Source organism: Sciurus carolinensis, chromosome 14 (assembly GCF_902686445.1).
Source record: "Sciurus carolinensis chromosome 14, mSciCar1.2, whole genome shotgun sequence".
Classification (NCBI taxonomy): domain Eukaryota; kingdom Metazoa; phylum Chordata; class Mammalia; order Rodentia; family Sciuridae; genus Sciurus; species Sciurus carolinensis.
In genome coordinates, this window is record NC_062226.1 from 27,569,710 (window position 1) to 27,593,655 (window position 23,946).

Genomic DNA, 23,946 nt, shown 5'->3' on the forward strand with positions numbered 1-23,946 from the left:
TTAGTTAGCTTTCCATTACTGGAAGAAAATTCCTGAGGAAATTGACTTAAAGGGAAAACATTTACTTTGGTTCAGTGTCAGACGTTTCAGAGCATGGGTGTTTAGCCCTGTTTAGCCATGGTTTAGCCATGGGTGTTTGGACCGCTCAGTGGGGAGCATGTAGTGGAGTAAAGCTGCTTACCTCAGGGTGGGAAGTAGAGAGTGAGACAGAGAGAAAGGGGGCCAGGAGCTGGGGTCCCAATATTACCTCGGGGGGTCCACCCCCAGTGACCTGACTTACTTCCACCAGATTCCACCTTTGAAATGTTCCATCAGCTCCAAATGGTACCATTGGCTGGGAAACAAACCTTTCACACGCGAGACTGTGGGGGGCATTAAGATCCAAACCACAGCAATAGCAAAGCACACACTGATTTTTAAAACTGGAAGTAGCCCATGACACTTTCTGACCTTCGTTGGTCAAAGAAAGTTGTGAGGTTGCTCCTTAGTTCAATGTGGTGGGGATGTTTAAACCTCTTACAGGCAGAAGTAATGATTAAGTACTAGATTAATAGCAACCCAGTTAACCACAGGCGATGACAGTGATCGTAAAAGTCCCTACCTTATAGGTTACTGTGACAACTAAATGAGTTAACCATATGCTAAAGCACTTAGAAGTGTGAGTGACACACACTAATTGTAACGTATAATTGCTATTATTATTGCTGACCATCCTACAGTGGGTGAGTGAGAGGGCCAGTGAAATAGACCCAGGAGTCCTGATTGAAAGGCAAATAATATTTGTGTGTACTGAATACTTGGATGCATGGACCACAAGGGCAAAATACATGTAAACACTGACACAAAGCAGGTTTACAAAGAGAGCTGAAGCTTATACTGGATAGAGGAAAGGTGAAGAAGGAGAAAGAGAGTGACTGAGACCAGGAGGGAGAGACAGGGAGGAGAGAAGGAAAGAAAGCCTAAGCTGCAAAAACAGAGGGACAGACAGCTTCAGAGGACAGGGACACTTAGCGGCTCTTAGAGCACTGCGTGCAGATCTACACTTGGTCAGACCCATCTTCTTGGACTCAAGTCCTTTTAGTAGGTTTGTTATGTCCTTCATGAAAATGCCGATTTCCTTTGTGGCTAAAACCTCTTTCACAGTCCCGTGATTGCGCTCACCTGCCTTGAGTCGGTGCTGGATGAGATGGTCAGAGCCCTCACCAGGAAAGAAAATCCCATCCCAGCCTCTCAGGCATTCAGGGCTGGACTGTCGGCAAGGTGATGTAGGCTCAGGGTGTGAGTGGACTGGAACCCACCTGTCTGGATTGGGCAGGGATTACCCCTGAATCTGCAGGGTGGGGCCAGCCAATGATAATGAGAGCTAACCTTCAAAAGTAGATAACTACATACCCGACATGCCAGTAAGTGTTCACATTGATTAATTCACCACGTTCATAAGTCTAGGCTGTACATCACCTCCATTTCCCAGATGGGGAAACGAAGGACATAGAGTTAAGGAACCTACCTGAGCTCACACAGTGTAAGCAGTCGAGCTGGAATTTGAATCCCACTCAGAATCCAATGCTCTTGAAGACCACAATATAACACCTGCCTTTCTAATGCCTGATTGGAGGACCACTTCAACTTTAGGGGCCCAATAAAGCAAGTGAGTTTTGAATTTAGGCTCTGGACATACAAAATTTAGAACTTAGTTTTAGGGGCTCATTCCTCACACACTCCATAGGAAGAATTCTATGCTTATAAAATAACAACTGATTGTTTTGAAAATTGCTGATTATTATTACATTGGATAATTTGACATTAACTTATCCCCTGAAACACAACCAGAACAAATATTAAGAGTTTCTTTATATCCTATCAGGGAAATGTTGGTAGATCTCAGCAAGATTTCCTTTTGGGAAGGGACTCCCTAGAGCCCTTGGACATAGAATCTACTTCCCAGTCCTCTCAAGCATCAATCTCCACACAACTTGCCTGGCCTGCTCTTAACCGGCAACTTGCCTGCTCTTGACTATCAATGGCTGTTGCAGCCTAATTTTATTGCTGAGTCAGACAATCAGATTTAATTGAAGACTTCCACCTCCAGCTGTGTCTCCACTGTGTGGGAGGGAAAGCCTTTTGGTGCACTGCCCAACTGGATCAGATACCCAGAGTGGCAGTGCAGGCCATGTACAGGGTCTTTTGTAATGTCTGAGCTTGGATGTCCTCCATTTTCCTGGGCTAAGCCTGGTGGAAAATGAGGGTCTTCTCTCTCTTTTTTTTAATTAGTATTTTTGTACCAGGGATTAAATGCAGAGACACTTAAATACTGAGCCATATTTCCAGTCCTTTTTATTTTTTAATTTTGAGAGTGGGTCTCATTAAGTTGCTTAGGGCCTCACTAAATTGCTGAGGCTGACTTTGATCTCAAGATCCTCCTGCCTCAGTTTCCTGAGTTGCTGAGATTACAGGTGTGGCCAAGATTACAGCTAAGATGAGGGTCTTGTTCATGTGCTGAGCCTTTCTGATGAGCTTGCCCACCTGTAATGAAACAAGGAAATAATAGGAATTGCTATAGTAGTGTTATGTAGTAAAATAAACTGTATTTGGTATTTGCCTGGACTTGTAAAACTAAAATAAAGGCGCCTGGTGACACTTGCTGTGTGGCAGGATGACACTCCTGAACAATGCCGATATGAACCTTTATCTATGATTTGAGTGGTGGCTCCTAGTCTAGTCGTGTTCTGGTCCTTATCAATGAAGACCAGAGCATGACTGGGCTGAAAATCTCTACTTACACCCCTGGACTTTTGGAGCAAACTGTCAGCAGCACCATGACCAGAGGACTCCACGTTGTTCTGTCTCTTGACTGCCCCAGCTGCTGTCCACTCCATCACTGATTGCTGATCGACAGTTGTCACCAAGGCCAGATGACTGACCACCTCTTCCATGGCGATGACTGCCACCCAGCTTCTGGCTTATCAGACCCCTGAGGACATCCAAAGACATCTGAGGAGCTGAGAGAGGCTACGGCTGAAAAGAATCCCCTTGGTCTTGCTGACTGACTTCTTGGCTGAGAGACGTTGCATTGAGTAAGACCATGGGGATTGGACTCTAGGTGAACAAGGGAGTGAATCTTCAATGTATTTGTGACTTGCTATTATTAGGAATGTTAAGTTGAGTGTGCACTGCATGAATAAAATCCACTTGTTGGAACCAAACTTGATTCCTCTCTTACTCAGTACTCGCAACACCACACTACTTCACTGACCAATACTGAGTCCATACCCTCTTTTTGTCCCTGCAGACTCAATTTTACTTTTCCCCATACTTCTATCTGCCCTGAAAGGTTGACCTTTACGGACCCCAGCAAAGGAAAGTACTCCTTTGCGTTCTGGCTTCTGGTTGGGGTTAGCAAGTGAGCATCCAGGCAGAAGATGTATGGGAAGTGAGAACATTTATTTCCCTGATGTGCTCCCTGTGGGATCTCATCAGGTTCTTTCAGATGAAAGATCAGAGCTTCTCTCAAGAGATCCTGTTCTTGAGACTATGGATTCCACTAAGGGCTCCCTCCCTTTGTTTCCAAAGTGTGCTGGAGATTTAATTATTAGCTCCATTTCTTTGCTATTGTGTGATTTTTACCTCGATGTGACTTCACAATTACTCCTATAAAAGGAAAGGTGTACGGTGTACTGCCCTCTACCCTTGGGCTTGGTTCTGTGACTTGCTTTGGTCCATGGAATGTGGGTGCACCCAACTGTCTACGCCAGTTTCAAGTCTAGACCTTAAGTAGCATCACATGCTTCTGAGTGCCTCTGGAAACACTGTGAGAAGAGTTTTCCCTGGGCAAGGGTGTCTCTTCCATCTGGGCCTCAGAAGGAACACATGTGAAACAGATCAGAGCTTGACCTGCAAAGAAGAGCCACACCCAGTGGAAGCCAACTGGAAGCAGAGACCCCGCTGAGACCAGCTGACCTCCCGTCAGCCCACATACCACTGCTGTTTTTCTCTTTTCTTTCCTCTCTCTCTAACCCTAGTGACTTTTCAATTTCCAGAGGAATCCCGAGGTTCCGTTGTCATCTAATCCTCTCATCTCTCAGTGGCATTTGTTACCACCGCTCTCTCTCCTTTCTCTGCCACTGCTTCTCCTTTTATCTCTTGTTCCATTTCCTGCCTTTGATTCCCATCCTGACTTTTAAACGTCAGTGCTGCTGAGGGCCTTGTCCCTGCCGCATTTTCCTACTCTCTCTGACTCTATCCAGTCCCATGACTGAACCCGTGAGGCCCTCCACTTCCCCTTCTGTCTGCTCAGCAAATGTCTGTGCTTGGAGTTCTAGATGCTCTTCCCATTGAACCCGTCCAATCCAGACAAAACACAGTGACACCCTTGAAACTTCTTCCCTTTTTCTAGGTTCTCCATCTCAGTCCATCCTTTCCTTACTGCTCACTTGGATAACTACAGATCATATGCCCTCTCTTTGACCCAGATCTAACAGTTCTGCTCTGGAATAATCTTCCCAGTCCTTTGTTTGTTTATTTGTTTGTTTGTTTCTAGTTCAACTTTCTTGGTTCAGGCCCTCAGAATCTCTTACCTGGGATATTCTAATATTCTTTCTGACCAGTCTCTTAGTGCTGTTTCCCTGGTATCATTCTTCTAAATTACATCAAATCATGCTAACCTCAGCCCAATTTATAAATCTTCCACGGCTCCATTCAGAATATATTCTGAACATTTTGGTGTGATACTGAAGCCTTTTCACTACCTTTCCTTCTCATCTCACCTTCTGGTGGTGGCCTGCTAGTTCTCTGTTCTCCAAAATATATAGAATGCCCTGTCTATTGGTCCCTAATACATCACGTGCTCTACTGTGGCCTTTGACATGTCGATTACTGTCTTGTATTTTCTTAGATTTAAAAAACTGCGAGTTTCTGGTTTTCGAATACAAGTTTTAAAGTGTCCCTTCCACAGCTCTTGAATCTCCTGTGCCCTTCTGAGATTCTTGTAGGCATTTTGAATTCATTGTTCCTGCCAAAGGAAATAGTCAACATGGTAGTTAATTTTTTGAGCAATCTCATTAGAGTTTCTCTGTTCAAAAGGGGCCCATTTGCCATAGCAGTAAGTATTGTCTCCATAGAAATCCTGGCAGTGGAAATTTCTAACCCTTCTGTAGGACTTTGAGTGCCCCCAAGGCAGGAATGTTATGTTACTCATCTTTTTATATATCTCCAGTGCCTGGCACATAGGAAATAGTGTTCGTTTGAATTGCATCTAAATTAGCATTGGGACTAGAGAGTAAGATCCAGAGAGGGCACAAATGTTGCCAGCCAATTGCAGTGAAGGCTGCCAAACATATAATCTATGAGCAGAGAGGCTGGGGTCACCCCATTCCCTGCAGCGAGAGCCTCCAAACCTGTCAGATGTCAGTTGTGTTTGCAAAGCTGGGAGTGCAGGTGGAAGGTTGGATTTTTCTTCATTAAACTTGTCATTCCCTAAGGTGGGGCTCTGACAGGAACCCAGTGAGATGTCAAACTGAGACAGCTGTTGCCAAACCTGGTGGAGGCTTTTCAGACAGCTGGGGATACAGCTGCTGCCCCAGACTTCGTGTGTAACAGCCTTTTATGTTTAAGGAGGTCAAAATGCTTAACAAACAAATAGCAATAATAAAGAAGCCACGGGATGATGGAGACAAAATTGGATCTGAGTCAGGTGACATGGATTTGGGTCTTCATTCTGTTTATTAGCTATTGAGTAAGTTATGTCACTCTCTGAGCCTCATTTTCCTCACTCATAATATTTGTTGTTGTGAAGACTGAATGAGATAATGTACAGGCAAGTAAGTGTTTTGTATGCTGCAGAGCACTGCTCAAATGTTAGGCATGATTAGAATATATTAAAATTACTTTTAGTTATTATAGCACACATGCATGCACACACACAATATATAGAATGATGTGATGGTTAATTTTATATGTCAGCTTGACTGGGTCATGGTGCCTAGACATTTGGTCAAATGTTATTCTGGATAACATGAGAGCGTTATAGACGAGATTAACACTGAATTGATAGATTGAATAAAGCAGATTGTCTTCTCTAATGAGACCTGAATGAAACAAAATGACTGAATAAGAGTGCACTCCCTCTGCCTCCCTGAACTGGGTCTCAGGTCTTTGCCTGCCTCTCTACTCTAATTAAACCATTGTCTCTTCCTCGGTATTGAGCCTACTGGCTTTTGGACTGGAACTTTTACTATTGACTCAGTTCTTCAGATTTAGTCTAGAACCACATTCATTAGCTCTCTACAGTGTCCAGCTTGCCAACTGAAGCTCTTGGGACTTCTCAGGTTGTATCGCTGAGCCATTTTCTTAAAATAATCATCTATCTATCTATCTATCTATCTATCATCTCCGATTGGTTCTGTCCCTTTGGAGGACCTTTATAAATACAAATGATTGATACACATTTGGATACACATTGTCTATTATATGCCTGGTTTTTTGCTTGGAACTGTGAGAGAGGCAGAAGATTATATAAGCCACAGTTAACTGACTTTAAAGAAATGTACAAGCTACTTGGGAAATGAGATCAATTTATTCTTTACCCTCCATGTTTCCATACTGGGTAAGACATTTCTAGTCCATAACCAAAATAGAACATTTCTTTGTTTCTTTTCTTATTCTTCCTAAGAGAGGAGGAGTAACTGAAATGATTGAGCTTGGGAAAAGGGATTGAGCAAGGTGACTGAGCACCTTTTGGCCCCTCTCCCTGAACTGTATGTAGCTCTTGGGGGGAGCATGTATCCTCCAGTCTTCCCCACAAAGTAAACCTGTGGGTGGGGTGCAACAGGGAAGAGCTGGGGTTGTCCAGCTCTCTCTCTGCCTGGGTGAGTAGGTTCTGTGGAAAAGGACTGGAAAGAGCTTGTACGTTGGCACTAACTACCAGTTCCTACTCTTGATCCTGCCTTAAACATGTTTCATTCTTTAAACTTTCACTGTCTAGATCTTTTTCCCCATTATTTATTTACTTATTTATTTTTTGAGATGAACCTGCCACTTTACCGCTGGTGGACTTACTCCAGGATCCAATTACTTCTTTAAGTCTAGATCACTTAAATCAGGCCAATGATGTAGGGCTTCCGCAAGACTCTCCAGGTGGCCTTGCCACTCCAGATCCTACAGAACAGTTTAGAATGCACTCTAAGGGTAATGCTTTTCTATCTGTCTCCATCAAAGTGAGTTGCCAAGGTGCTTCTCTATTTTTGTTTTAAAACACTGTTAGAGGGACTGGGGTTGTGGCTCCGTGGTAGAGAGCTTGCCTCGCATGTGTGAGACACTGGATTCAATTCTCAGCACCGCATATAAATAAATGAATAAAATAAAGGTACATCAACAACTGAAAAATACATTTAAAAAAAACACTGTTAGATATGGTATTCCTTGTGTCTATCTTACTGTGGGTTTATTGAGAATCAGGGATCTATAAAACGATATTTGTTACTAACTTTGGGAAGTTTTTGGCTATTACCTTCAAATAGTTTTCTTCCTTTCCTGTATCCATCAGAGAAACAGAACCAGGAGAATATATGATATGAGTTTACATGTGTGTGTAAAAAGATTATTTCAAGGATTTGGCTCATGTCATTGTGGGCATTGACTAGGCAAGTCTGAAATTCATAGAGCCAGTTGTCAATATGGGCAGACTGGAAAATCTTGGGCAGGAACTGATGCCATGGTCCACAGGTGAAATATCTTCTTCCTCTAGGGAAGGATGAGTTCTGTTCTAAAGCCTTTTCTACTAACTGGATAAAACCCTTCCACAGATTATCCAAAATAACCTGTACGTGAAGTCAACTTATTGTAAATGCTAATTATGGGCCAGGGACAGAATTCAGTGTAGATTACTTACCTAGCATGTGCTAAGCCAATTCTCAGTCCTGCAAAACAAACACACACAAATACTAATAACATCTACAAAATATCTGTATAGTAACACCATAACCTAGCTGAGTTGATACTTAAAACTGACCCTTTCTTTCTTTCCTCACTTTCCAGGACTCCACTTATAGGTATGTTGAAATATTTGGCATTGTCCTACAAATTTCAGAGTCTTTGATCAAGTTTTCTTCATTTTTTTCTTTCTGTTATTTGGATTGGATAATTTCTGTCTCAGTCCGGTCAGGCTGCTATTAACAAAATATACAAACTAAGTGACTTATCAACAACAGAAATTTATTTGTCATAATTCTGGAGGCTAGGAATCCCAGATCAAGAAACCAGCAGATTTGGTGTCTGGTGAGGGCCCACTTTCTCATAGAGAGCCACTTTGTCACTCTCACTTTACATGGTAGAAGAGGTAATGCGTCTCTCTTGGGCTTCTTTTATAAGGGCACTAATCTCATTCATGAAGACTCAGTTCCCATAACCTAATCACCTCTGAGGACCCCATCTCCTACTACCATTACCTTAGAGGTGAGGATTTTATCAGATGAATTTTTCAGGGATATAAACTTTCAGGCTGTTGCAACTTTTTTTTTTTTTTTTTTTTTTTTTGGGTGCTGGGGCAAAAAAAAAGTGCTTACAAGGCAAGCACTCTACCAACTGAGCTATCTCCCCAGCCCTTGGCTGTTGCAACTTTTATTGATCTTTCTTAAGTTCATAAATCGTGCCATCTCAAATCTGCTACTGATCCCATCTAGTGACTCTTTTTGTTACAGTTACCATTATTTTCAGCTTTAGACTTCACATTTGGTTCCTTCTTAAAATAATTTCTTTTCAACTGTCGAAGTTCTCTATTTGTTGGCTCATAGTGAGCACATTTTCCATTAGTTCCTCAATCATATTTTCCTTTAATACTTTAAACGTATTTATAATAACTATATTGAACTCCTTGTCTCCTAAGTTTGGGGCCACTGTAAGTCAATTTCTATTTACATTTTTCCCTGCAGGTGGGTCATGTTTTCTTGTTTCTTGGTATACCTAGTCATTGTTGGTTGAAAAATGATTATTGTAGGTTGAAAACCAATAGTGTAGATGGTACATTGTAGATAACCCAGTGTATACTGGAGATTCTGTTTTTTTTTTTTTTTTTTCCCTGAGTGTTTTGGTTTTTTTATTTTATTTTATGTTTTTGGTAGAAAATTAACCTGCCTGGACTTAAATTGTGGAATATATCTCCCCAGAGAATTTAGCCAGTTCTTTAAAGTCCAGATCCCTAGTGATCTCTCCAATGCTTGTGTAGTTTAGCAGTTCAACCGATGAATTGGACAAAGGTAATTCTCAGATACTTTAAGCCAGTACAGCTTTCACCCTCTACTACCAGAGTGATTACCTCTGGGAAAGAAAGAAAAAGAGACTGGTTTGGGACATACAGGGAATTCTACTATATTTGTAAGGTTTTATTTTTTTAAATGATGTCAAGAAAATGGGGAAAAATATTAAGATCCTACTTGGTTGTTTGGTGTATTATTCCCAGAGGGTATAAAGGCAAAAATGGCCTGATGGGCTAACTGCACATCTTCTAGGTTAGAGTCAATTTTGGTTGTATGAATTATCAACTGCAGAAACTGCAACTTAGTCTCCCCATGACTCCATTTTTTTTTATCTGCAAAATGGTGATCATCGTAATATTTACTTCATAGTATTGCTGTGAAGAGTGTATTAATTAGTTTATGGAATTAGAAGAATATTTGTATGTAATGAGTCTTGATAAGGATTACTTATTATTATTAGTGGTGAATCTTCCATATTTTATAAACTTTTCTTAAGAAATAGTAAACATAGACACACACACACACACACACACACACACACACACACACCACAAGACCCCAAACTATAGGTTCCCAGCATTTATTTGAAACCTTTTGGCAAAACATTTCATCATTCAGAATATTTGGTTGTATATTACACAGCAACACTAGCGATATCTGGAGCAAACCTCTCTCCCCAAATACATTATCATTTTTGCACTAACATTATGAATATTCACTAAGTGGGATAAATAAATATTCTAGAAAGTTTCATTTCAGTTCAGGTCAGGTTTTCCTGTCTAATGAAGTTGGTGTAAAACTTCCCAGATACTTTCAGTTTCAAAGTGTTTTGGATCTTGAAATTGCATATAAAGTGTTGGCAGGTATTTACGGTAATGCGGCCACTTTGCAAACATTAGTTTGTCTTTAAAAAGAATGAGATAGATCTACACATACTGAAAGGGAAAATTAAGGCATGTTGCTAAGTAATGAACTATATATGTAATCATACTTGACAGCCCACTAAATAATACATATTACATTATCTGTTTACATTTATAAAGAGATTTATAAACATTTCACCCAACCATATTGCCTTGAAAGCAGATTGGAAAGATAACCTGCCAAAGTGTTGTGAGTGGTCACTTCTGGAGAAAGGAATGTGGGGGACTAAAGAAGAGCTGCTACCTTTTCCTCTGTATGCTTGGAATTTGAATCTTGTATGGAAAACTGTTCACATATATTTGGGTAATCAAAATGGAGAGACTGCTTGGAAAAGTAAGTCGGAGCAGAATTGTGGAGAACATGAGAAGCTTGTATTCAAGCTAATGAACTTGAGGAACCATGTATGTTTTGGAGCTAAGGGATGACAACAGGCTCAGGAGAAAAGTAGGTTGGAACTGTAAGGTTTGGATTTACATATAGAAAGGAGAGATACGTGGGTCAGTCTGAACAAATTCTCCTCTTGAGTTCCAGCCTGGGGATCAGAATAGCACCCTCTGGATTACTGTGTTTGTAGCTCATGAAGTACCCAAGAAATGTTCTGTAACCATAGACATGAACCTACAGGGTTTCTTAGCCTCTACTAGATCCTGTAATATTTCTGTGTGACAGAAATCAAGGGAGGGGAGGATTTTGCTAAGGAACTGGCCAACATGGTCAAACGAGGATTCCACTTTTCCCTTTGTCCAATCTATTCTTCAAACAGCAGCCGGGGAGTTCTTTTAAAAACATGTCTGGTTGTGTCCCAACTTCAGTACCTTTTCCTATGATCTTTATAAGAAAAACAGGTGAAGGAAAGCCCTCAGTTCCTTTCTGATTGCAAGTCTAGGGCTCCCTGGGGTCATATTTCCTTTCTATTCCCCTGCTGGAAGAGGCTGACTAGAGAGAGAAAGATGCTGACAGAGCAGAGAGCAGAACAACAGAGTGAGAGGAAAGAGATAACAAAAAAGAGGGCTAATAGTATTTAATTCCCTAAATCCAGCCTCACCTTGAAACCTGGTCGGCCACAGCTCCTTTTGAACTTGGTTTTGGTTTTGCCCATGCTAGTTTGAGCTGGATTTCTTTCACTTGGAACCGACAGAATCCTGAATAATACCCTCTCCTTCAGTGTCCCAGGAGTTCATGGGACACGTGACATTTCGTCTGTGCTGGCAGCACACTTGAATTGCCGGACTGGTGAGGTTGATGTCATTTTATGGGATTTAAAGTTTCTGATCTCTACCTTACACAAACAAAGCAAGCTATACAACTGAAGGGGAAGGAGTGGGAGGTGACGCCAGGTGTCATCACACCTAATATATATCTTAATCATCACTGCAGTAGTCATTAGGGCTGCGTCCGTTCACTCCCGTCATTTTTCTCCCCAACACTGGACACAGCCATGTGACTTGGGTTGACAAACATCATGCTGGTGGAAGTGACACATGCTGCTTATGGACAGAACCTTCGAGATCTAGTGTGCGATTTGCATGTTCCATTCTTGTTGCCCTGGAGATGGCAGAAGTACCTGTTGAGAGACCCTCCCGTCACTTGCATGATGGCAATGGACTGAGAGAACCACAGCCAACTCACCTGGTGATGTGGGTGAGAAATGTTAAGTCACTAAAGTTTGGGAGGTGCTTGTCATCGCCATGAAGTCTATCCTGTCACAATTGATACAACCACTAAAACAAAAAGTGTATTTTAAGGTCTGGAAAACTTTGATTTTGTACTTGTGAGTCTATAATGCTGGAGAATATGGAAATGAAGATATCAACTAATGTGTAGAAGAATCATTCTCCCAACTACTTCAGATTTTGCAGACCCTGCCTTACTTTTCTAGTAGCGTCTGGTAATTACTCCTTCCAAATCCATCTTAAAGCCCTCTATAACATTTTATGTTGCTTCATTCTTTCGAAGTCTGTTATTGTTGATGACCTCTGATCCTTAACAAACTTTTATCAAGTCCAATTAAATTTGGATACACTCAAAACACAGGCCTCTAGATTTTTATTAAGAGAAATCACTCAGCTCTCAAAACTACATTTCTATTTGTGGTGGTTTGCTGTATTTTTCTTTGATCTCTGTGCTAGTCTTATTCTTAAGAAACTACTTATCTGGATTTTTAGGCCAGAATTTTACTGGCAGAGCAAATGGGCTTTAGGCATATTTACTACATTATTTGTTGGTGATGAGCTATACAAATAAGATTTCCAATGAAGTGAGGTGTAGTGGTACACACACCTGTAATCTCAGTTACCTAGGAAGCTGAGGCAGAAGGATTGCAAGTTTGAAGCCAGTCTGAGCAAGGCCCTGTCTCAAAATAAAAAATAAAAATTGCTGGGGATGTAGCTCAGTGGTAGAGCTCCTGAGTTCAGTCTCTAGTTCCACACACATACACACAAATTTCCAATGGATTTGGGGGCAATTGTGCTTACCCAGCACGAGGGGCAAACATATCTGCATTCATATCCTAATATACAGGTCATTCATAACTTTTATATCCTACATGTGCATATGTAAAAATCACTTCATAGAGCCACCTTAGAATTAGTAAAATTTACCTGTTTCTAGTAGTTGTACTATCTAGGTAATTTGAGCTGGGATTTTTCAATTTCCCCAAATTAGACATGTAGATTTTGGTATCTATCTTATTTATTATTCCTAATTATGAGAGAGAATTTTTTTTGGTACTGGGATGGAACCCAGGACTTCGTGCATACTAAACACATAGAGTTACTAGATGTATTTAAGTATATCTTGAAGCCAGGATGTCAGGAGCACCATGATCCACCTAGCACCTGCTTGTGAGCAGGTGTTAACAATTTGTCACAAGAAAACAGGATCCTATAAGAAGATGAAGCAATCAAATGAGATCCTGGAAAACTAATGGCTCTATTTTGGAGGTGAAGCTTAAATTTGTGAATAAGTCAGTATATGTGTATATGTCTAGAATTGACTTAAGTGCTCAGCTGAAGAGATTACATTGTCAATCATGATACTGAAGGCTATTACAAAGTTGATAATTTTTTTTTTTTTAATTTTAAGACAAGGTCTTTCTATTTTTCCCAAACTAGTCTTCAACTCCTGGGCTCAAATGATCCTCCTGCTTCAGCCTCCCAAGTAGCTGGAACTACAAGCACGTTGAGAAAAGATGATAAAATTCTTATGATTCTATAAGCGAGGCTGTCTGTGGTTTCACTCTCCAACGAACTGGGAGAGGTCACAGCTAGTAAGGTAAGGATTTCCCAGACGTGGTAACACTATTGATCATTGTGCAGAATGATCTTGTGCAGAAATCTGGCAAGACTAAGCCGACCATAGCCTTTATTGACCTTCTATTGGCCTGCGACTCTATGTAGCATGAGCTCCGTGTAGATACTACATTATTGATGTTCCTACAAAACTTGCATTTTAATAGCCCTCAAGAATTCAGGATGGATAGAAATAGTCTTGTGTCCTAATGATCTGAAACTGTAGATAAAAATAGATGAGTGCCCTACTGGAACGGGAGGGTAAGTATCCTCCTGAGTGCTGAGGAAGTGGTTTTAATGTCAAGGTCCAAGGATGGCCTCTGTAATTGGTTCTGAGTAATTAACCATTGTCAGTGCTTTTAATGCAAAGTACTCCAAAGCTAATGTCATGATAGTCAGACATTTCCCCAAATTCAACTGACTTAAATAAACAACACAACAAAACCAAATTAACAATCCCAATAAAACAAAAAGCAAATCCATCGTCCAAGTACAGCCAGTTTTCTGGGGATGAATTCGTCCTGTCAAATCCAGTGGAAAGCTCTGTGATTCATTGATACACTATTGACTGTTTTTAATAACCATGGAGGTTACTGCTAACATCTGCTTTGAATATTTTCTAGTTCAGAATAATATCAACAAGTCTTTGTGGTGCATAACTTTGTGTGCAGGGATCCAGGGCATTTCCTGAAGGAAAAATAAGCTTTGCTAGGTTCATCTCCATGTGGGTCCTAGTTAGGTGCCTCAATTTTAAAATAGGGCAACACCATTAGTAGGTGTGCAAGTGTGTTCTGATGCGGGGGTGTGCTAGAAATGGTTGTGTGCCCATTTTCCCACACATATCTGTGTTCAGTGTTATTGAACTGGTAGCTTGAAATTGGTCATCGAGGGAGTATTTACACCAGTGATTCTCAATGAGGGACATTTTTGCTCCCAAGGGGACATTTGGTAATATCAACATATTTTGTTGTCAGAACTGGGGGGGGGGGGCGGTGGCTGCTGACATCTAGTGTGAAGAAGCCAGGGATGCTGCTTAATATCCTACAGTGCAAAGGACAGTTACCTCTCCCAACCCCCCAACAGCAAAATAATGTCAAGGTTGAGAAATCCTGACTTAAACCGTGGAAGTTGGCAAACATTATAAGCCCAGCCAGCCTGCTGCCCTACCTTCTTTTTATTGAGTGCCAGTTTATTAGCCACTAACCCCAAAAGTGAATTCTTAACACCTCAGCACAGTATAATTTCTAGTTCTTATTAGGAGTCAGCTTGGAGAATTGATGTTCTTGGAAGACGGAAAGCAATATTCTTCCCTGGGAAATTCATATAGATTATGGGTTGGCAAACTTTATCTGTAAAGGGCAGGAGAGTAAATATTTTGGGCTTTGTAGACCTCATGGTCTCGATTGCAACTGCTAATCTCTGGCATTATAGTGTGTGGGCATCCACAGACAATACTTGCAGGCACGAGCATGTCTTCAGTCCACTAAAACTTTATTTCCAAAGTGGGGTGATGAGTTTGCAGACTCAGGCCCATCCCAAGCACTGTCTCAAACAAGGCTTTATTGTGATGCCATCAGCCATCTACTTAAGCTCAAAAAGCTCCTTCTCCAACTCTTGCTGATATTCTGACCAGAATCAAAACGTTCCCCAGATGCCAGTCTCTTGGATTTGTGTTCTTTGATCTCATCCATGAAGTTTCTGCACAGGATCCAGTTCCTTTTAAAATGCTACTGCCGTAACACTATCGTTCCTTTACAACTGGGCTGAAACTGGGGACTGAATGACAGGAGAACCCAAAAGCCTCTGAAGAAACATGATGATTCTATGGCTATTGCACAGAGACCCCAGGTCCCCAGAGGCCAGAGCGGCCACCTCCCACTTCCAGCCCTGGCTCCACCCCATGTAGGCCCCTGCCTCTGGGAGTCAACGCAGCCAATGCTTGCCGGGTGGGCGCTGAGCCACTGCTCCTGCATGGTTTTGAAAATGTCTACCCTTTGATTTATATGGGGGAGTTGGTAGGAATTTGTGCTCCTAATCTTGTGAGATCTCAAAGATATGTGAATAAAAGCGATCCCACTGTATGGAAGGATACCACCTCTTTGCTCTTTGTTCTTACAGTGGAACTTCAGCATTGACACGTCTGCTCTCAGTCAAGCCCTTTTAGCCTTCCTATTTGTTTCCCCTGGAAGCCTTTTGCAATGAGAAGTGGTAGCACAGGGGCTGTATGCTGTGCGGATGGGAGAGGGGAGACCTTGCCCCGTTAGTCCAACCACAGAATGAACAGCTTCTGTGGCTTTTGACCCGTATTTGCCGTGTCCATAGAGTGGTAGCAGCGACTGAGACAGGATGGCTGGCCCTGAGTTCTTGTGGGACCAGGCTTATTGCAGAGTGGTCGGGCCATGATTTTGGTGTCCAGGTGTTGGAGGACAGCCCTCTCTGCTGCTGAAGCCTGGCTAAACAAGTATGTTAATCTTCCTTTGTCACTAGGTGGCAGAATATAATTAAGATGTCAGAATTTCTTTCATAACATTGAAAGTCATTTGTAGATCCTTTTTAATGACCTCTTTCATTACTTTGCAATATTTGCTAATGACATTTGGGGCCAAAGCAGTGAAATAAAATTTTCTTCTGCAAACACTTCCTATGTTTATCCAGGATTTTATTTTTTTCATTTAACTAGCTTGCCCCTTAGAAGGAAGCATCCTTAACACAAAGAACATTCTCTTCAAAAGGACCACTGTTTGGACAATTCAAGCTTCTTATTTTCATATATGATTTTGTTACTCTTTGGAGGATAGAAATAAATAGCCTCCTGTCATCTGTAAAATTTCAAATAATCTTATTATAATACATAATGTGATGATTCATTTCATAAAATAAAAATCCATGAATTCAAATTGATGATAAATAGCTTTATTGATTTTCCTAATTATGAAGAAAATAGGTACTCATTTGAAACATTCTGAAAAGAGAAAAGTATGAAAAAGAAAAAATAGACAGAAATCCCATTATCCAGATAGATCAATTAAAAGGAGGACATACTCTTATCAAGTTGATGGTGCAAAATCCTTAAAAACCACATAGATAAATATTAGCCCCATAAAATATAATCCTTGGCTATCTGAAACCCTAAGTCAGTGCTTTTGATGCAGGCTGTTTTTATTAATATTTTATTATAGCATATTTCAAGCATATACAAAAAAGTGGAGAGAACTTCATATTAAACCTGATATATCCACATTTAGCTTTAAAAAGTATCAATAAATAACAATCTTATTTCATCAATACATGCCGTTCCTTCTCCTGGCTGGTCTAGGTTATTTTGAAACAAATCCAATATTTTTTCACTTCACTTACAGCTATTCCAGTGTGAATCTCTAAAATAAGAACTATTGTGGTCAACACAATAAAATAATGAAACTTTTTGAATCTCTGATTTCTGTGCATCATAGTGAGGATATATACACAATAACCCTCTATGTGTGTGTGTGTGTGTGTGTGTGTGTGTGTGTGTGTGTGTGTGTGTTGGTTGTGGGGTGGTCTGACCAGAGTGGCCAGATTGCCTCCTGTAGAATCTGAGATGTATTTAGTTGGGGAAAATGTGTCCCTGACCATGTGTGGATCTCCCTTCGGTCCTCAGATGAGTGTTTTCAAAAAGTTTCAATGAACAGAAAGTAACAGACCATGCGGATGGCATATGCAAGCCAAGAGTCTCCTTCAATGCCAATCTTTCACATACTCTCTACCGCATCTTCTGTCATCAGAGGGGTGCAGAGTCTATGGTTGAACCTCGTGTGCTGGAAGTCCTCTCTTCTGGGGTCTTAGTTTCATGCTCCATTTCTTGCTCTTCCAGAGCCAGGCTCAGCATGCATTTCCTCAGCTGTGTGTTGACCTTTCTCATTTCTGCCTGATTTTCACTGACCACAGAACCCTTCCACCTTTTCCTTAGCTTGGTTGGATGTACCTTTCCTGCAAGTGTTGCTGTATTGCCCTCTCTGCTGAACTTCCTCTTCACACTCCCACTGTTAGATGAAGTTGCCAATCAATTCCCCTTTCTAGAGTGCTAATACCACAAAGTGGGCCGGTGGGCCCCACTACTTTTCTTTCCCCACTTGTGCTTCTCCATGTCCTGGATGCTCGCTGCATCGTCAGGGCCTGCACTAAGTGCTGGGGACACAAGAATGAAAGGAACAGAATGCCTCCCTTGAAGAGCTCAGAGGATGGCTGGGGACCTAGGTAAACTGGAGAGGAGAAGGAACATAAATGAGGGTGGGACAACATATGGGCCAGAAAAATGCAAGTGCAGACAATATGGGAACATTGAAGAGGCTGGAATTAATGTGCTTGGTGTGGACAAAAAAGGTTTGACCAGGAAGAACATTTGCTTTCTGTGTCTGTATATATTTTAATTCTGGATCAGCTTATACACACATATAGTTCAATTTTATGAATTATATGCAATTCATAAAAATATGTTTTTTCTCCAATTCCCATTACCTTTTTACCCATTCCCATGCTCTCCAAAGATAGCTCTCTTAGTTTCTTTTGTGTTCTTCCAGAATTTGTATGCATACCTGAGCAAACATAAACAAATAACTTTTTTGTTTCTTCCCAAGTACAACATATTATACTTACTGGTGTGTACTATGCTGTTTTTTTAAAAAAACTTAATGTTATCATTTAGTGATTGATAAAATGGACTCTGGAATCAGAATGTCTACATTCAAATCCCAGGTCTGTAATTCACTAGATGTGTGCACTTGACAAGTTACTTAACCTCTCTGTGCCTTAGTTGCTATATCTGTAGGTGATGCTTTCAAAATTCTGTGACTTTAACATGTAATAAACTTCATCAGGCACTTCATACACAAAACTATGCAACTTTATCACATACTAAAATTTCTTTTGGACATTCTTTTCTGTTCTATTGATCTGTCTGTTCAGGCACCTATACCACACTGTGGTAAGTTTTGAGTTTTTATGTTATGCTTACTTGTGATAGGACTGGTACCTAGACGAGGACTCAGAGGGTGAGGGCACTTGCTATGTGTCCTCACATGGTGAAATGGCCATCAAACTTCCTGTGGATTCTTTAATAAGGTCATTGTTCCATTGGGGAGGTGAACTAATCACTCTCAAAACCCCACTCTTAATACCATCACAATGAAGATTGAATTTGAACATAATGAATTTTGAGGTGACACAAACATTCAAATCATAGCACAACCCTATAAGGCAGATATTATCCTGTTTTTAGAAATATGGTTCCTGAACCTTGGAGAGATTAAGTCATTTTCTTAAGGCCATACTGCAAATAAGTTTAGGGTCAAGATTCAAACCAAGGTTCATTTGTGTTATTCTCTGTAGTTTATGGTCCTTTTAAAACCCAGATGAACCATGGAAAAGACTCTTCATTAGGGATGTTATAAAGATAGAAAAAAAGAAAATTGAAAAAGAAACCAAGTGCAGGGGCCGGGGTTGTCACTCAGAGGGACAGCATTTGCCTAGCATGTGTGAGGCACTGGGTTCAATTCTCAGCACCACACATAAATAAGTAAAATAAAGGTCCATTGACAACTAAAGAATTTTTAAAAAAATCAAATGCATAATAGGGAATGGTTATATGGACTTACACACACTCACACACATGCACATGGACTGGACCATGTGATTTGGGTGTTAATTCATTGATTCACCAAATATATGCAGAGTCTACCATGTGTCCAATACTGTGTTAGGTACTGGGGATATACTGTCAAATGGGATCTGGTCCCCAACTCTCAACTCCTCCTTTGGAAGTTAAATAGCACGTCTTTCTTCATTCATTGTACCTGAGGAATATCTCACCTGTTTCTTCACCCACACAGGTTTATGCCGGTCTTTTTTGTTTCAAAACTGATAGTGCATTTACGATTAACCAGGGTGGGGTTCTTGGAGTGCTGTTTTAAAGACGATGCAGCTCTGCCTGGAGTCAGTGCAAGGAGCGTGGTGATTAGTCATGCCTGCCGTGGAGGCAGGAGGGAGAAATGAAGGCAAACCCACCATGTATTTCTCATACCTGAACTAGTTGTCCAGAATGATCAATTTCTCTCTGCCGTTGCTACAAATGACATCAACCTTATGTTTTTGCTCTAACTCACCATTTCTTAAATCATTGCATAAGCTATGCCCCTCTTGGGAAGTCTAGAGTAGGAAATCCATTTAACTGGGTTGAATCACAGTTTCTCAAAGATGATTTTGTCCAAGGAACATTGTCTCTTACGTTGTTAATCGCGCACCTTACATCAATGCTTTGCTTCAGTTCTGTAAAAATGTCCCCAGTCACTATTTATGAGTGTCTTTGATTACCCAAGTTGTTGTAGTGACCTTTTTTTGAGAATAGAAACCCCTGGGCTGAATGCTACTTTGTCCCATGAAGGCCCTAATAATCCCCTCTATCTTGCCTTCTGAAATCCCTTTTGCTGTCACAGCTGTGGTTAAAAATGGTTACTAGTTGCTGTCTGGAGCTTTCCTCTTTGATCTTTTCAAGGACTATACCCAATTGAGTCTTCTCATCTCTGGGGTATATTTGAGGTAATTTCATTCATTCTATTTGTTGGCTGAAAGCCAAGCTTGCTGATGAAATACTTCCTCTAAAAAGTTAATTCTCAGATGGCCATTACCTCATGGGAAATGCATTTGGATTGCGGAACATATTCCTCTCTGTTCACTTGTGGTTACCTCTCTGGCCACAGAGAGTTGGTAGGTGGTGGTGAAGACTGGGCTTGGTGTAGTCATGGAGGGAGTAGGCATTGGAAGTCACGGGGTCTGGGTGCAAGTTTTGCTCAATTGCTTAGTTGCTTTGTCACCTTGAGTCAATCACTTCATCCCTGAATGTCAGTTGACTCAACTACAAAATGAAGATTTTGATAATTTTGTCTTCTCTACTTTAGGGAGTTGTTGAAAGGCCTGACTGGGATGATGTATGGAAAATACCTTTGCAAAACATCGCTGTTAAATGTCCGGATTTGCGTTTTCCCCGCTGGTTTCCTTTCCTATTGCTTGCGCCTTAACCAGGGATAGTGTGTGAAATTTGGTCTTTCCTGCAACATGAAGATGTGCTTTTCATGAAAAACTAATGGACCAAACACCTGATTCCAAACCCAACTTGATTTTGGTGGTATGATCCCTCTCATTTTTTCTTCCACTACTCTTCTTATCCATCATATAGGACTTAAGCATAATATCAACCCTAATTCAAAAATCACACTTTTATGTTAATCTCTTTTAACGTGTTTGTGAAGAGAAGAAGAGGAAGAAAAAAAAAAAGGAGCTCACTCACCCCAGAAAACTTAAAGAAATTTCACTGAATAAATGCTCCAACTCTTTGAGATGCTAGAAGAAATGAGAGCTTAACAGGAAATAGGACATTAGAATTGAGTTATTATTTGACAAAATGCTGAGGGTCTGTTCTACACTCTGTGCCTTAACTTGGCTGAAGACGAGGTATTATAAAGTGGGATCCCACTGCCTGGGGCGCAGCTTGCTGGTAGCTCCCTGCTCTGCCCTCCTCACTGTCTTTTCTCTTTTCTTTCCTTCTGGAACACTGACACATCCCTTCCCCAGTGGCCTGCAGAGCATCTAACCCCAGAGTCTCTTCTAAGAAGAACTTGCTGCCCATCACCAGGCAGAAACTTCATGGTCTCTCCCAGCTCACCTCGGGTGACTGGGCAAGGTGGGGTGGATAGGTTGGACTGTTTCCACCTGATGTGAGATACTCTGATGGGTGCCACTTTCTTGGATTTTCCCAGCAGGGCTAGTGAAGGCTTTTTGGGAATTGTATAATAGGTCACATTCTTTCTCTGCCCAATCCTGCTTCCTCTTTCTTCCTTTCACAGATATTAATCTCTAATAAATATCTTTAAAAACAGCATTTAAAAATAACAGTTTTATTGAGATTTGTGCATCATAAAATTTGCTGCTAAAGTGCAACTTAGTGGTTTTAGTATGTTTACAAAGTTGTGCAATCATCACCTCTAATTCCAAAACATTTTCATGACTTAGAAATTCCATACCCATTAGCAGTTTTACCCCATTCCCTCCTCTCTTATCCCTTGACAGCCATTAATCTTCTTTCTATCCTTGTAGATTTGTCTATGCCGGATGTTTCATATAAATGGAGTCATATAATAGGTGGCCTTTCGTGACTGGCTTCCCTCACTTTACATGATGGTTTCGAGATTTAGCCATATCATAGCATGTATCAGTAGTGCTTTCCTTTTTTGGAGGGAATAATATTTCAAAATGTGATATATCTATTCAGATTCTAATTGTGTTTATCTCTCCACCAGTTGATTCCTCATGGGTTAATAATATACATCTTGGGGCTGGGGGTACAGCTCAGTGGTAGAGTGTTACCTGAGCATGGTAAGGTCCTGGGTTTGATCCCTAGCCCTGCAAAATGATAATAACAACAAATGCCTTGCACCCCAAATTCCATCCTAGTCTCTATTTCTGGAGACCTGATCTGCAAACCGCCCACACTTGGAACTCTTGGGATCTTAACTTCTACAGCAATGGGGGAGGGGGTCCTCAAAAATTTCCCAATAACATGTTTCTGCCCAAAGAGAAATTCTAGCAACAGATGATGCCACGGTAATACAAAGCTCTCATGTTATTACAATAAATACTGTAGGCCGATCTGCTGGCTGCTTAGTCTTGTGGTAGGCTTGTTCAGGGAGGAAATTACGTGTGGTTGAAATCTGGTGAAAAAGAGAAGATAGAAGGGCCAGGTGAGAGGCGAGACCAGAGGGAACTGTAGGGGTCACATTGGAGATGCCATTTATGTCATGCTGTGATATTTGGATTCTTGCTTAGAGCAGGGAAGACTCATGGAGGGCAGGCGAGGTGAGAGCAGGGGTGTCCTCACTTCATTTGTGAATCACAAATAGTGGGCAGCTCTTCTATCTTAGAAGACATTTCAGGTTGGTTAGAGTCCAGGAGGAGCCGGGGTTGATGAAGGTGAAGGGATGAATTATGGTTGAAGAAAGAATATTAGGGATGGGAGATATGCAAGTGAGACTCAGAGAAGGTGGAAAGGAAGAGAGAGAGGCAGGGTAGTGTGTTGGAGAGTGTTGTCTTTGGGGTGTGACACATCTGGGTTTTGATTCCTTAGCAGGTCTGTGATATCCGCCAAGTTACCTAACTTCCCTGATTGACTGTTTTCCTCATCTTTAAAAGGAGGTGTTATGGTTTGGATGTGAGATGTCCCCTAAAAGCTCACGAGGGAGACAATGCAAGGTTTGGAGGAGAAATGATTGGGTTATAGCCTTAACCTAATCAGTGATTTAATCCCCTGATAGGGATTAACTGAGTGGTAACTGAAGTGGTAGGTGTGACTGGAGGAGGTGGGAACTGGAGTGTGGCTTTGGGCATATATTTGTACCTGGTGAGTGGAGTCTCTCTCTGCTTTCTGATCAACATGTGAGCTGCTTCCCTCTGCCACAATCTTCCGCCATGATGTTCAGCCTCATCTCAAGCCCTGAGGAATGGAGCCGGCCTTCTATGGACTAAGACCTCTGAAACCATGAGCCCTCAAAAAAAGCCTTTTCTTTGTGCTGATTGGGTTCTTTAATCACAGCGGCAAAAAAAAAACTGATTAAAACAGGAGTTTATTAGTTCTTGCCTCATAGCACTTTTAGAGTGGAATGAAGAAAGGTACCTTATATAAAGCAGCCAACTCCTTCTACCTCATTTTCCCTGTTCCCATTCCCCCCGTGGGCTTGAGAGGCAGGGCCCAGGGTGGAGATGCAGGGACAGGTCATCAGGCAGAGGGACAGGAAAGTCAGGGAACTTGGGACTTAATGAGCAGGAAGGGAGGAAGAGGAGGACCAGAACCCAGGGAACTGCAGGCCTGGGTCAGGCAGAGGCATGTCTGCCTGGATAGAATTTCTCTGGAGCTGTTATTTTTTTGAAGGTTCAGAATGATTCCCTTTCCGCTCACTCAGGCCTTTCCAGCACTTAAATGGTGGCTGCTGGGTCTATTGGGCGGGTGAGCCTGACAAACCTCCACTGAACTTTAGACCTCACTCAGCGGGCCAGGTAAAGTGAAGCCCAGGGCTGCATTTGGCAGGTACGTCTGCCGGCTACTACAGGGTCTGCAACCAGTTGCCTCCTTCCCTTTCGTTTTCACTATTCCTTTTACTGACACATCTTGATTTTTAAAAAAATGATTTTGCTCATTCTCAGTTCCAAGTGGTAGAGGTTGAGGTCCATGACCTCTGCAGCTCCTTGCCACCCTGTGACGCTGGGACTGAAAGTCAGCGGAGTTTGGCAGCTGCCTCTGAGTCAGCCTGGACGTTTGCCATCTCAGAAGTTCATCCCATCCATCTGAGTCTGTCACTTATCAGCCGTGTGGAGATGCTGCCAGCCTCTCAGAACTTGAAAACAGGGCAGGAGACCCGTGCATTTGACCTGTTGGGCTGCTTGTCTTCTGTGTGGAGACG